A 15,206-nucleotide genomic window follows, 5' to 3' on the forward strand; every position below is an offset into this window, starting at 1 on the left:
ATTGCTTCGCAGAATCGCTTTTGTGCAGAAAACAGTAACACTTGTTCAGAACGAAAGAAAGCACAGAGCCCCAGATTTTATGTTGTCCTGGAGAGCTTGCAGAGCACTGGGGAAAGGCAGGCAGAGAATTCCCTGCTAGCACCTTCTCTGTGCCTGGGAAGCAGAAGTGTTCACATTGCTTCGCAGAATCGCTTTTGTGCAGAAAACAGTAACACTTGTTCAGAACGAAAGAAAGCACAGAGCCCCAGATTTTATGTTGTCCTGGAGAGCTTGCAGAGCACTGGGGAAAGGCAAGCAGAGAATTCCCTGCTAGCACCTTCTCTGTGCCTGGGAAGCAGAAGTGTTCACATTGCTTCGCAGAATCGTTTTTGTGCAGAAAACAGTAACACTTGTTCAGAACGAAAGAAAGCACAGAGCCCCATATTTTATGTTGTCCTGGAGAGCTTGCAGAGCACTGGGGAAAGGCAGGCAGAGAATTCCCTGCTAGCACCTTCTCTGTGCCTGGGAAGCAGAAGTGTTCACATTGCTTCGCAGAATCGCTTTTGTGCAGAAAACAGTAACACTTGTTCAGAACGAAAGAAAGCACAGAGCCCCAGATTTGCTGTTGTCCTGGAGAGCTTGCAGAGCACTGGGGAAAGGCAGGCCAAGAATTCCCTGCTAGCACCTTCTCTGTGCCTGGGAAGCAGAAGTGTTCACATTGCTTCGCAGAATCGCTTTTGTGCAGAAAACAGTAACACTTGTTCAGAACGAAAGAAAGCACAGAGCCCCAGATTTTATGTTGTCCTGGAGAGCTTGCAGAGCACTGCGGAAGGGCAGGCAGAGAATTCCCTGCTAGCACTTTCTCTTTGCCTGGGAAGCAGAAGTGTTCACATTGCTTCGCAGAATCGCTTTTGTGCAGAAAACAGTAACACTTGTTCAGAACGAAAGAAAGCACAGAGCCCCAGATTTTATGTTGTCCTGGAGAGCTTGCAGAGCACTGGGGAAAGGCAGGCAGAGAATTCCCTGCTAGCACCTTCTCTGTGCCTGTTCACATTTCTTCGCAGAATCGCTTTTGTGCAGAAAACAGTAACACTTGTTCAGAACGAAAGAAAGCACAGAGCCCCAGATTTTATGTTGTCCTGGAGAGCTTGCAGAGCACTGGGGAAAGGCAGGCAGAGAATTCCCTGCTAGCACTTTCTCTTTGCCTGGGAAGCTGAAGTGTTCACATTGCTTCGCAGAATCGCTTTTGTGCAGAAAACAGTAACACTTGTTCAGAACGAATGAAAGCACAGAGCCCCAGATTTTATGTTGTCCTGGAGATTTTGCAGAGCACTGGGGAAAGGCAGGCAGAGAATTCCCTGCTAGCACCTTCTCTGTGCCTGGGAAGCAGAAGTGTTCACATTGCTTCGCAGAATCGCTTTTGTGCAGAAAACAGTAACACTTGTTCAGAACGAAAGAAAGCACAGAGCCCCAGATTTGCTGTTGTCCTGGAGAGCTTGCAGAGCACTGCGGAAGGGCAGGTAGAGAATTCCCTGCTAGCACCTTCTCTGTGCCTGGGAAGCAGAAGTGTTCACATTGCTTTGCAGAATCGCTTTTGTGCAGAAAACAGTAACACTTGTTCAGAACAAAAGAAAGCACAGAGCCCCAGATTTACTGTTGTCCTGGAGAGCTTGCAGAGCACTGGGGAAAGGCAGGCAGAGAATTCCCTGCTAGCACCTTCTCTGTGCCTGGGAAGCAGAAGTGTTCACATTGCTTCGCAGAATCGCTTTTGTGCAGAAAACAGTAACACTTGTTCAGAACGAAAGAAAGCACAGAGCCCCAGATTTTATGTTGTCCTGGAGAGCTTGCAGAGCACTGGTGAAAGGCAGGCCAAGAATTCCCTGCTAGCACCTTCTCTGTGCCTGGGAAGCAGAAGTGTTCACATTGCTTCGCAGAATCGCTTTTGTGCAGAAAACAGTAACACTTGTTCAGAACGAAAGAAAGCACAGAGCCCCAGATTTTATGTTGTCCTGGAGAGCTTGCAGAGCACTGGGGAAAGGCAGGCAGAGAATTCCCTGCTAGCACCTTCTCTGTGCCTGGGAAGCAGAAGTGTTCACATTGCTTCGCAGAATCGCTTTTGTGCAGAAAACAGTAACACTTGTTCAGAACGAAAGAAAGCACAGAGCCCCAGATTTTATGTTGTCCTGGAGATTTTGCAGAGCACTGGGGAAAGGCAAGCAGAGAATTCCCTGCTAGCACCTTCTCTGTGCCTGGGAAGCAGAAGTGTTCACATTGCTTCGCAGAATCGTTTTTGTGCAGAAAACAGTAACACTTGTTCAGAACGAAAGAAAGCACAGAGCCCCATATTTTATGTTGTCCTGGAGAGCTTGCAGAGCACTGGGGAAAGGCAGGCAGAGAATTCCCTGCTAGCACCTTCTCTGTGCCTGGGAAGCAGAAGTGTTCACATTGCTTCGCAGAATCGCTTTTGTGCAGAAAACAGTAACACTTGTTCAGAACGAAAGAAAGCACAGAGCCCCAGATTTGCTGTTGTCCTGGAGAGCTTGCAGAGCACTGGGGAAAGGCAGGCCAAGAATTCCCTGCTAGCACCTTCTCTGTGCCTGGGAAGCAGAAGTGTTCACATTGCTTCGCAGAATCGCTTTTGTGCAGAAAACAGTAACACTTGTTCAGAACGAAAGAAAGCACAGAGCCCCAGATTTTATGTTGTCCTGGAGAGCTTGCAGAGCACTGGGGAAAGGCAGGCAGAGAATTCCCTGCTAGCACCTTCTCTGTGCCTGGGAAGCAGAAGTGTTCACATTGCTTCGCAGAATCACTTTTGTGCAGAAAACACTAACACTTGTTCAGAACGAAAGAAAGCACAGAGCCCCAGATTTTATGTTGTCCTGGAGAGCTTGCAGAGCACTGGGGAAAGGCAGGCAGAGAATTCCCTGCTAGCACCTTCTCTGTGCCTGGGAAGCAGAAGTGTTCACATTGCTTCGCAGAATCGCTTTTGTGCAGAAAACAGTAACACTTGTTCAGAACGAAAGAAAGCACAGAGCCCCAGATTTTATGTTGTCCTGGAGAGCTTGCAGAGCACTGGGGAAAGGCAGGCCAAGAATTCCCTGCTAGCACCTTCTCTGTGCCTGGGAAGCACAAGTGTTCACATTGCTTCGCAGAATCGTTTTTGTGCAGAAAACAGTAACACTTGTTCAGAACGAAAGAAAGCACAGAGCCCCAGATTTTATGTTGTCCTGGAGAGCTTGCAGAGCACTGGGGAAAGGCAGGTAGAGAATTCCCTGCTAGCACCTTCTCTGTGCCTGGGAAGCAGAAGTGTTCACATTGCTTCGCAGAATCGCTTTTGTGCAGAAAACAGTAACACTTGTTCAGAACGAAAGAAAGCACAGAGCCCCAGATTTACTGTTGTCCTGGAGAGCTTGCAGAGCACTGGGGAAAGGCAGGCAGAGAATTCCCTGCTAGCACTTTCTCTTTGCCTGGGAAGCAGAAGTGTTCACATTGCTTCGCAGAATCGCTTTTGTGCAGAAAACAGTAACACTTGTTCAGAACGAAAGAAAGCACAGAGCCCCAGATTTTATGTTGTCCTGGAGAGCTTGCAGAGCACTGGGGAAAGGCAGGCAGAGAATTCCCTGCTAGCACCTTCTCTGTGCCTGTTCACATTTCTTCGCAGAATCGCTTTTGTGCAGAAAACAGTAACACTTGTTCAGAACGAAAGAAAGCACAGAGCCCCAGATTTTATGTTGTCCTGGAGAGCTTGCAGAGCACTGGGGAAAGGCAGGCAGAGAATTCCCTGCTAGCACTTTCTCTTTGCCTGGGAAGCTGAAGTGTTCACATTGCTTCGCAGAATCGCTTTTGTGCAGAAAACAGTAACACTTGTTCAGAACGAATGAAAGCACAGAGCCCCAGATTTTATGTTGTCCTGGAGATTTTGCAGAGCACTGGGGAAAGGCAGGCAGAGAATTCCCTGCTAGCACCTTCTCTGTGCCTGGGAAGCAGAAGTGTTCACATTGCTTCGCAGAATCGCTTTTGTGCAGAAAACAGTAACACTTGTTCAGAACGAAAGAAAGCACAGAGCCCCAGATTTGCTGTTGTCCTGGAGAGCTTGCAGAGCACTGCGGAAGGGCAGGTAGAGAATTCCCTGCTAGCACCTTCTCTGTGCCTGGGAAGCAGAAGTGTTCACATTGCTTTGCAGAATCGCTTTTGTGCAGAAAACAGTAACACTTGTTCAGAACAAAAGAAAGCACAGAGCCCCAGATTTACTGTTGTCCTGGAGAGCTTGCAGAGCACTGGGGAAAGGCAGGCAGAGAATTCCCTGCTAGCACCTTCTCTGTGCCTGGGAAGCAGAAGTGTTCACATTGCTTCGCAGAATCGCTTTTGTGCAGAAAACAGTAACACTTGTTCAGAACGAAAGAAAGCACAGAGCCCCAGATTTTATGTTGTCCTGGAGAGCTTGCAGAGCACTGGTGAAAGGCAGGCCAAGAATTCCCTGCTAGCACCTTCTCTGTGCCTGGGAAGCAGAAGTGTTCACATTGCTTCGCAGAATCGCTTTTGTGCAGAAAACAGTAACACTTGTTCAGAACGAAAGAAAGCACAGAGCCCCAGATTTTATGTTGTCCTGGAGAGCTTGCAGAGCACTGGGGAAAGGCAGGCAGAGAATTCCCTGCTAGCACCTTCTCTGTGCCTGGGAAGCAGAAGTGTTCACATTGCTTCGCAGAATCGCTTTTGTGCAGAAAACAGTAACACTTGTTCAGAACGAAAGAAAGCACAGAGCCCCAGATTTTATGTTGTCCTGGAGAGCTTGCAGAGCACTGGGGAAAGGCAAGCAGAGAATTCCCTGCTAGCACCTTCTCTGTGCCTGGGAAGCAGAAGTGTTCACATTGCTTCGCAGAATCGCTTTTGTGCAGAAAACAGTAACACTTGTTCAGAACGAAAGAAAGCACAGAGCCCCAGATTTTATGTTGTCCTGGAGAGCTTGCAGAGCACTGGGGAAAGGCAGGCCAAGAATTCCCTGCTAGCACCTTCTCTGTGCCTGGGAAGCACAAGTGTTCACATTGCTTCGCAGAATCGTTTTTGTGCAGAAAACAGTAACACTTGTTCAGAACGAAAGAAAGCACAGAGCCCCAGATTTTATGTTGTCCTGGAGAGCTTGCAGAGCACTGGGGAAAGGCAGGTAGAGAATTCCCTGCTAGCACCTTCTCTGTGCCTGGGAAGCAGAAGTGTTCACATTGCTTCGCAGAATCGCTTTTGTGCAGAAAACAGTAACACTTGTTCAGAACGAAAGAAAGCACAGAGCCCCAGATTTACTGTTGTCCTGGAGAGCTTGCAGAGCACTGGGGAAAGGCAGGCAGAGAATTCCCTGCTAGCACTTTCTCTTTGCCTGGGAAGCAGAAGTGTTCACATTGCTTCGCAGAATCGCTTTTGTGCAGAAAACAGTAACACTTGTTCAGAACGAAAGAAAGCACAGAGCCCCAGATTTTATGTTGTCCTGGAGAGCTTGCAGAGCACTGGGGAAAGGCAGGCAGAGAATTCCCTGCTAGCACCTTCTCTGTGCCTGTTCACATTTCTTCGCAGAATCGCTTTTGTGCAGAAAACAGTAACACTTGTTCAGAACGAAAGAAAGCACAGAGCCCCAGATTTTATGTTGTCCTGGAGAGCTTGCAGAGCACTGGGGAAAGGCAGGCAGAGAATTCCCTGCTAGCACTTTCTCTTTGCCTGGGAAGCTGAAGTGTTCACATTGCTTCGCAGAATCGCTTTTGTGCAGAAAACAGTAACACTTGTTCAGAACGAATGAAAGCACAGAGCCCCAGATTTTATGTTGTCCTGGAGATTTTGCAGAGCACTGGGGAAAGGCAGGCAGAGAATTCCCTGCTAGCACCTTCTCTGTGCCTGGGAAGCAGAAGTGTTCACATTGCTTCGCAGAATCGCTTTTGTGCAGAAAACAGTAACACTTGTTCAGAACGAAAGAAAGCACAGAGCCCCAGATTTGCTGTTGTCCTGGAGAGCTTGCAGAGCACTGCGGAAGGGCAGGTAGAGAATTCCCTGCTAGCACCTTCTCTGTGCCTGGGAAGCAGAAGTGTTCACATTGCTTTGCAGAATCGCTTTTGTGCAGAAAACAGTAACACTTGTTCAGAACAAAAGAAAGCACAGAGCCCCAGATTTACTGTTGTCCTGGAGAGCTTGCAGAGCACTGGGGAAAGGCAGGCAGAGAATTCCCTGCTAGCACCTTCTCTGTGCCTGGGAAGCAGAAGTGTTCACATTGCTTCGCAGAATCGCTTTTGTGCAGAAAACAGTAACACTTGTTCAGAACGAAAGAAAGCACAGAGCCCCAGATTTTATGTTGTCCTGGAGAGCTTGCAGAGCACTGGTGAAAGGCAGGCCAAGAATTCCCTGCTAGCACCTTCTCTGTGCCTGGGAAGCAGAAGTGTTCACATTGCTTCGCAGAATCGCTTTTGTGCAGAAAACAGTAACACTTGTTCAGAACGAAAGAAAGCACAGAGCCCCAGATTTTATGTTGTCCTGGAGAGCTTGCAGAGCACTGGGGAAAGGCAGGCAGAGAATTCCCTGCTAGCACCTTCTCTGTGCCTGGGAAGCAGAAGTGTTCACATTGCTTCGCAGAATCGCTTTTGTGCAGAAAACAGTAACACTTGTTCAGAACGAAAGAAAGCACAGAGCCCCAGATTTTATGTTGTCCTGGAGAGCTTGCAGAGCACTGGGGAAAGGCAAGCAGAGAATTCCCTGCTAGCACCTTCTCTGTGCCTGGGAAGCAGAAGTGTTCACATTGCTTCGCAGAATCGTTTTTGTGCAGAAAACAGTAACACTTGTTCAGAACGAAAGAAAGCACAGAGCCCCATATTTTATGTTGTCCTGGAGAGCTTGCAGAGCACTGGGGAAAGGCAGGCAGAGAATTCCCTGCTAGCACCTTCTCTGTGCCTGGGAAGCAGAAGTGTTCACATTGCTTCGCAGAATCGCTTTTGTGCAGAAAACAGTAACACTTGTTCAGAACGAAAGAAAGCACAGAGCCCCAGATTTGCTGTTGTCCTGGAGAGCTTGCAGAGCACTGGGGAAAGGCAGGCCAAGAATTCCCTGCTAGCACCTTCTCTGTGCCTGGGAAGCAGAAGTGTTCACATTGCTTCGCAGAATCGCTTTTGTGCAGAAAACAGTAACACTTGTTCAGAACGAAAGAAAGCACAGAGCCCCAGATTTTATGTTGTCCTGGAGAGCTTGCAGAGCACTGGGGAAAGGCAGGCAGAGAATTCCCTGCTAGCACCTTCTCTGTGCCTGGGAAGCAGAAGTGTTCACATTGCTTCGCAGAATCACTTTTGTGCAGAAAACACTAACACTTGTTCAGAACGAAAGAAAGCACAGAGCCCCAGATTTTATGTTGTCCTGGAGAGCTTGCAGAGCACTGGGGAAAGGCAGGCAGAGAATTCCCTGCTAGCACCTTCTCTGTGCCTGGGAAGCAGAAGTGTTCACATTGCTTCGCAGAATCGCTTTTGTGCAGAAAACAGTAACACTTGTTCAGAACGAAAGAAAGCACAGAGCCCCAGATTTTATGTTGTCCTGGAGAGCTTGCAGAGCACTGGGGAAAGGCAGGCCAAGAATTCCCTGCTAGCACCTTCTCTGTGCCTGGGAAGCACAAGTGTTCACATTGCTTCGCAGAATCGTTTTTGTGCAGAAAACAGTAACACTTGTTCAGAACGAAAGAAAGCACAGAGCCCCAGATTTTATGTTGTCCTGGAGAGCTTGCAGAGCACTGGGGAAAGGCAGGTAGAGAATTCCCTGCTAGCACCTTCTCTGTGCCTGGGAAGCAGAAGTGTTCACATTGCTTCGCAGAATCGCTTTTGTGCAGAAAACAGTAACACTTGTTCAGAACGAAAGAAAGCACAGAGCCCCAGATTTACTGTTGTCCTGGAGAGCTTGCAGAGCACTGGGGAAAGGCAGGCAGAGAATTCCCTGCTAGCACTTTCTCTTTGCCTGGGAAGCAGAAGTGTTCACATTGCTTCGCAGAATCGCTTTTGTGCAGAAAACAGTAACACTTGTTCAGAACGAAAGAAAGCACAGAGCCCCAGATTTTATGTTGTCCTGGAGAGCTTGCAGAGCACTGGGGAAAGGCAGGCAGAGAATTCCCTGCTAGCACCTTCTCTGTGCCTGTTCACATTTCTTCGCAGAATCGCTTTTGTGCAGAAAACAGTAACACTTGTTCAGAACGAAAGAAAGCACAGAGCCCCAGATTTTATGTTGTCCTGGAGAGCTTGCAGAGCACTGGGGAAAGGCAGGCAGAGAATTCCCTGCTAGCACTTTCTCTTTGCCTGGGAAGCTGAAGTGTTCACATTGCTTCGCAGAATCGCTTTTGTGCAGAAAACAGTAACACTTGTTCAGAACGAATGAAAGCACAGAGCCCCAGATTTTATGTTGTCCTGGAGATTTTGCAGAGCACTGGGGAAAGGCAGGCAGAGAATTCCCTGCTAGCACCTTCTCTGTGCCTGGGAAGCAGAAGTGTTCACATTGCTTCGCAGAATCGCTTTTGTGCAGAAAACAGTAACACTTGTTCAGAACGAAAGAAAGCACAGAGCCCCAGATTTGCTGTTGTCCTGGAGAGCTTGCAGAGCACTGCGGAAGGGCAGGTAGAGAATTCCCTGCTAGCACCTTCTCTGTGCCTGGGAAGCAGAAGTGTTCACATTGCTTTGCAGAATCGCTTTTGTGCAGAAAACAGTAACACTTGTTCAGAACAAAAGAAAGCACAGAGCCCCAGATTTACTGTTGTCCTGGAGAGCTTGCAGAGCACTGGGGAAAGGCAGGCAGAGAATTCCCTGCTAGCACCTTCTCTGTGCCTGGGAAGCAGAAGTGTTCACATTGCTTCGCAGAATCGCTTTTGTGCAGAAAACAGTAACACTTGTTCAGAACGAAAGAAAGCACAGAGCCCCAGATTTTATGTTGTCCTGGAGAGCTTGCAGAGCACTGGTGAAAGGCAGGCCAAGAATTCCCTGCTAGCACCTTCTCTGTGCCTGGGAAGCAGAAGTGTTCACATTGCTTCGCAGAATCGCTTTTGTGAAGAAAACAGTAACACTTGTTCAGAACGAAAGAAAGCACAGAGCCCCAGATTTTATGTTGTCCTGGAGAGCTTGCAGAGCACTGGGGAAAGGCAGGCAGAGAATTCCCTGCTAGCACCTTCTCTGTGCCTGGGAAGCAGAAGTGTTCACATTGCTTCGCAGAATCGCTTTTGTGCAGAAAACAGTAACACTTGTTCAGAACGAAAGAAAGCACAGAGCCCCAGATTTTATGTTGTCCTGGAGAGCTTGCAGAGCACTGGGGAAAGGCAAGCAGAGAATTCCCTGCTAGCACCTTCTCTGTGCCTGGGAAGCAGAAGTGTTCACATTGCTTCGCAGAATCGTTTTTGTGCAGAAAACAGTAACACTTGTTCAGAACGAAAGAAAGCACAGAGCCCCATATTTTATGTTGTCCTGGAGAGCTTGCAGAGCACTGGGGAAAGGCAGGCAGAGAATTCCCTGCTAGCACCTTCTCTGTGCCTGGGAAGCAGAAGTGTTCACATTGCTTCGCAGAATCGCTTTTGTGCAGAAAACAGTAACACTTGTTCAGAACGAAAGAAAGCACAGAGCCCCAGATTTGCTGTTGTCCTGGAGAGCTTGCAGAGCACTGGGGAAAGGCAGGCCAAGAATTCCCTGCTAGCACCTTCTCTGTGCCTGGGAAGCAGAAGTGTTCACATTGCTTCGCAGAATCGCTTTTGTGCAGAAAACAGTAACACTTGTTCAGAACGAAAGAAAGCACAGAGCCCCAGATTTTATGTTGTCCTGGAGAGCTTGCAGAGCACTGGGGAAAGGCAGGCAGAGAATTCCCTGCTAGCACCTTCTCTGTGCCTGGGAAGCAGAAGTGTTCACATTGCTTCGCAGAATCACTTTTGTGCAGAAAACACTAACACTTGTTCAGAACGAAAGAAAGCACAGAGCCCCAGATTTTATGTTGTCCTGGAGAGCTTGCAGAGCACTGGGGAAAGGCAGGCAGAGAATTCCCTGCTAGCACCTTCTCTGTGCCTGGGAAGCAGAAGTGTTCACATTGCTTCGCAGAATCGCTTTTGTGCAGAAAACAGTAACACTTGTTCAGAACGAAAGAAAGCACAGAGCCCCAGATTTTATGTTGTCCTGGAGAGCTTGCAGAGCACTGGGGAAAGGCAGGCCAAGAATTCCCTGCTAGCACCTTCTCTGTGCCTGGGAAGCACAAGTGTTCACATTGCTTCGCAGAATCGTTTTTGTGCAGAAAACAGTAACACTTGTTCAGAACGAAAGAAAGCACAGAGCCCCAGATTTTATGTTGTCCTGGAGAGCTTGCAGAGCACTGGGGAAAGGCAGGTAGAGAATTCCCTGCTAGCACCTTCTCTGTGCCTGGGAAGCAGAAGTGTTCACATTGCTTCGCAGAATCGCTTTTGTGCAGAAAACAGTAACACTTGTTCAGAACGAAAGAAAGCACAGAGCCCCAGATTTTATGTTGTCCTGGAGAGCTTGCAGAGCACTGGGGAAAGGCAGGCAGAGAATTCCCTGCTAGCACCTTCTCTGTGCCTGGGAAGCAGAAGTGTTCACATTGCTTCGCAGAATCGCTTTTGTGCAGAAAACAGTAACACTTGTTCAGAACGAAAGAAAGCACAGAGCCCCAGATTTTATGTTGTCCTGGAGAGCTTGCAGAGCACTGGGGAAAGGCAGGCAGAGAATTCCCTGCTAGCACCTTCTCTGTGCCTGTTCACATTGCTTCGCAGAATCGCTTATGTGCAGAAAACAGTAACACTTGTTCAGAACGAAAGAAAGCACAGAGCCCCAGATTTTATGTTGTCCTGGAGAGCTTGCAGAGCACTGGGGAAAGGCAGGCAGAGAATTCCCTGCTAGCACCTTCTCTGTGCCTGGGAAGCAGAAGTGTTCACATTGCTTCGCAGAATCGCTTTTGTGCAGAAAACAGTAACACTTGTTCAGAACGAAAGGAAGCACAGAGCCCCAGATTTTATGTTGTCCTGGAGAGCTTGCAGAGCACTGGGGAAAGGCAAGCAGAGAATTCACTCCTAGCACCTTCTCTGTGCCTGGGAAGCAGAAGTGTTCACATTGCTTCGCAGAATCGTTTTTGTGCAGAAAACAGTAACACTTGTTCAGAACGAAAGAAAGCACAGAGCCCCAGATTTACTGTTGTCCTGGAGAGCTTGCAGAGCACTGGGGAAAGGCAGGCAGAGAATTCCCTGCTAGCACCTTCTCTGTGCCTGGGAAGCAGAAGTGTTCACATTGCTTCGCAGAATCGCTTTTGTGCAGAAAACAGTAACACTTGTTCAGAACGAAAGAAAGCACAAGGCCCCAGATTTTATGTTGTCCTGGAGAGCTTGCAGAGCACTGGGGAAAGGCAGGCCGAGAATTCCCTGCTAGCACCTTCTCTGTGCCTGGGAAGCAGAAGTGTTCACATTGCTTCGCAGACTCGCTTTTGTGCAGAAAACATTAACACTTGTTCAGAACGAAAGAAAGCACAGAGCCCCAGATTTTATGTTGTCCTGGAGAGCTTGCAGAGCACTGGGGAAAGGCAGGCAGAGAATTCCCTGCTAGCACCTTCTCTGTGCCTGGGAAGCAGAAGTGTTCACATTGCTTCGCAGAATCACTTTTGTGCAGAAAACACTAACACTTGTTCAGAACGAAAGAAAGCACAGAGCCCCAGATTTTATGTTGTCCTGGAGAGCTTGCAGAGCACTGGGGAAAGGCAGGCAGAGAATTCCCTGCTAGCACCTTCTCTGTGCCTGGGAAGCAGAAGTGTTCACATTGCTTCGCAGAATCGCTTTTGTGCAGAAAACAGTAACACTTGTTCAGAACGAAAGAAAGCACAGAGCCCCAGATTTTATGTTGTCCTGGAGAGCTTGCAGAGCACTGGGGAAAGGCAGGCCAAGAATTCCCTGCTAGCACCTTCTCTGTGCCTGGGAAGCACAAGTGTTCACATTGCTTCGCAGAATCGTTTTTGTGCAGAAAACAGTAACACTTGTTCAGAACGAAAGAAAGCACAGAGCCCCAGATTTTATGTTGTCCTGGAGAGCTTGCAGAGCACTGGGGAAAGGCAGGTAGAGAATTCCCTGCTAGCACCTTCTCTGTGCCTGGGAAGCAGAAGTGTTCACATTGCTTCGCAGAATCGCTTTTGTGCAGAAAACAGTAACACTTGTTCAGAACGAAAGAAAGCACAGAGCCCCAGATTTTATGTTGTCCTGGAGAGCTTGCAGAGCACTGGGGAAAGGCAGGCAGAGAATTCCCTGCTAGCACCTTCTCTGTGCCTGGGAAGCAGAAGTGTTCACATTGCTTCGCAGAATCGCTTTTGTGCAGAAAACAGTAACACTTGTTCAGAACGAAAGAAAGCACAGAGCCCCAGATTTTATGTTGTCCTGGAGAGCTTGCAGAGCACTGGGGAAAGGCAGGCAGAGAATTCCCTGCTAGCACCTTCTCTGTGCCTGTTCACATTGCTTCGCAGAATCGCTTATGTGCAGAAAACAGTAACACTTGTTCAGAACGAAAGAAAGCACAGAGCCCCAGATTTTATGTTGTCCTGGAGAGCTTGCAGAGCACTGGGGAAAGGCAGGCAGAGAATTCCCTGCTAGCACCTTCTCTGTGCCTGGGAAGCAGAAGTGTTCACATTGCTTCGCAGAATCGCTTTTGTGCAGAAAACAGTAACACTTGTTCAGAACGAAAGGAAGCACAGAGCCCCAGATTTTATGTTGTCCTGGAGAGCTTGCAGAGCACTGGGGAAAGGCAAGCAGAGAATTCACTCCTAGCACCTTCTCTGTGCCTGGGAAGCAGAAGTGTTCACATTGCTTCGCAGAATCGTTTTTGTGCAGAAAACAGTAACACTTGTTCAGAACGAAAGAAAGCACAGAGCCCCAGATTTACTGTTGTCCTGGAGAGCTTGCAGAGCACTGGGGAAAGGCAGGCAGAGAATTCCCTGCTAGCACCTTCTCTGTGCCTGGGAAGCAGAAGTGTTCACATTGCTTCGCAGAATCGCTTTTGTGCAGAAAACAGTAACACTTGTTCAGAACGAAAGAAAGCACAGAGCCCCAGATTTTATGTTGTCCTGGAGAGCTTGCAGAGCACTGGGGAAAGGCAGGCAGAGAATTCCCTGCTAGCACCTTCTCTGTGCCTGGGAAGCAGAAGTGTTCACATTGCTTCGCAGAATCGCTTTTGTGCAGAAAACAGTAACACTTGTTCAGAACGAAAGAAAGCACAGAGCCCCAGATTTTATGTTGTCCTGGAGAGCTTGCAGAGCACTGGGGAAAGGCAGGCAGAGAATTCCCTGCTAGCACCTTCTCTGTGCCTGTTCACATTGCTTCGCAGAATCGCTTATGTGCAGAAAACAGTAACACTTGTTCAGAACGAAAGAAAGCACAGAGCCCCAGATTTTATGTTGTCCTGGAGAGCTTGCAGAGCACTGGGGAAAGGCAGGCAGAGAATTCCCTGCTAGCACCTTCTCTGTGCCTGGGAAGCAGAAGTGTTCACATTGCTTCGCAGAATCGCTTTTGTGCAGAAAACAGTAACACTTGTTCAGAACGAAAGGAAGCACAGAGCCCCAGATTTTATGTTGTCCTGGAGAGCTTGCAGAGCACTGGGGAAAGGCAAGCAGAGAATTCACTCCTAGCACCTTCTCTGTGCCTGGGAAGCAGAAGTGTTCACATTGCTTCGCAGAATCGTTTTTGTGCAGAAAACAGTAACACTTGTTCAGAACGAAAGAAAGCACAGAGCCCCAGATTTACTGTTGTCCTGGAGAGCTTGCAGAGCACTGGGGAAAGGCAGGCAGAGAATTCCCTGCTAGCACCTTCTCTGTGCCTGGGAAGCAGAAGTGTTCACATTGCTTCGCAGAATCGCTTTTGTGCAGAAAACAGTAACACTTGTTCAGAACGAAAGAAAGCACAAGGCCCCAGATTTTATGTTGTCCTGGAGAGCTTGCAGAGCACTGGGGAAAGGCAGGCCGAGAATTCCCTGCTAGCACCTTCTCTGTGCCTGGGAAGCAGAAGTGTTCACATTGCTTCGCAGACTCGCTTTTGTGCAGAAAACATTAACACTTGTTCAGAACGAAAGAAAGCACAGAGCCCCAGATTTTATGTTGTCCTGGAGAGCTTGCAGAGCACTGGGGAAAGGCAGGCAGAGAATTCCCTGCTAGCACCTTCTCTGTGCCTGGGAAGCAGAAGTGTTCACATTGCTTCGCAGAATCGCTTTTGTGCAGAAAACAGTAACACTTGTTCAGAACGAAAGAAAGCACAGAGCCCCAGATTTTATGTTGTCCTGGAGAGCTTGCAGAGCACTGGGGAAAGGCAGGCAGAGAATTCCCTGCTAGCACCTTCTCTGTGCCTGGGAAGCAGAAGTGTTCACATTGCTTCGCAGAATCGCTTTTGTGCAGAAAACAGTAACACTTGTTCAGAACGAAAGAAAGCACAGAGCCCCAGATTTTATGTTGTCCTGGAGAGCTTGCAGAGCACTGGGGAAAGGCAGGCAGAGAATTCCCTGCTAGCACCTTCTCTGTGCCTGTTCACATTGCTTCGCAGAATCGCTTATGTGCAGAAAACAGTAACACTTGTTCAGAACGAAAGAAAGCACAGAGCCCCAGATTTTATGTTGTCCTGGAGAGCTTGCAGAGCACTGGGGAAAGGCAGGCAGAGAATTCCCTGCTAGCACCTTCTCTGTGCCTGGGAAGCAGAAGTGTTCACATTGCTTCGCAGAATCGCTTTTGTGCAGAAAACAGTAACACTTGTTCAGAACGAAAGGAAGCACAGAGCCCCAGATTTTATGTTGTCCTGGAGAGCTTGCAGAGCACTGGGGAAAGGCAAGCAGAGAATTCACTCCTAGCACCTTCTCTGTGCCTGGGAAGCAGAAGTGTTCACATTGCTTCGCAGAATCGTTTTTGTGCAGAAAACAGTAACACTTGTTCAGAACGAAAGAAAGCACAGAGCCCCAGATTTACTGTTGTCCTGGAGAGCTTGCAGAGCACTGGGGAAAGGCAGGCAGAGAATTCCCTGCTAGCACCTTCTCTGTGCCTGGGAAGCAGAAGTGTTCACATTGCTTCGCAGAATCGCTTTTGTGCAGAAAACAGTAACACTTGTTCAGAACGAAAGAAAGCACAAGGCCCCAGATTTTATGTTGTCCTGGAGAGCTTGCAGAGCACTGGGGAAAGGCAGGCCGAGAATTCCCTGCTAGCACCTTCTCTGTGCCTGGGAAGCAGAAGTGTTC

Source organism: Strix uralensis, chromosome 5, assembly GCF_047716275.1.
Source record: "Strix uralensis isolate ZFMK-TIS-50842 chromosome 5, bStrUra1, whole genome shotgun sequence".
Taxonomy (NCBI): Eukaryota; Metazoa; Chordata; class Aves; order Strigiformes; family Strigidae; genus Strix; species Strix uralensis.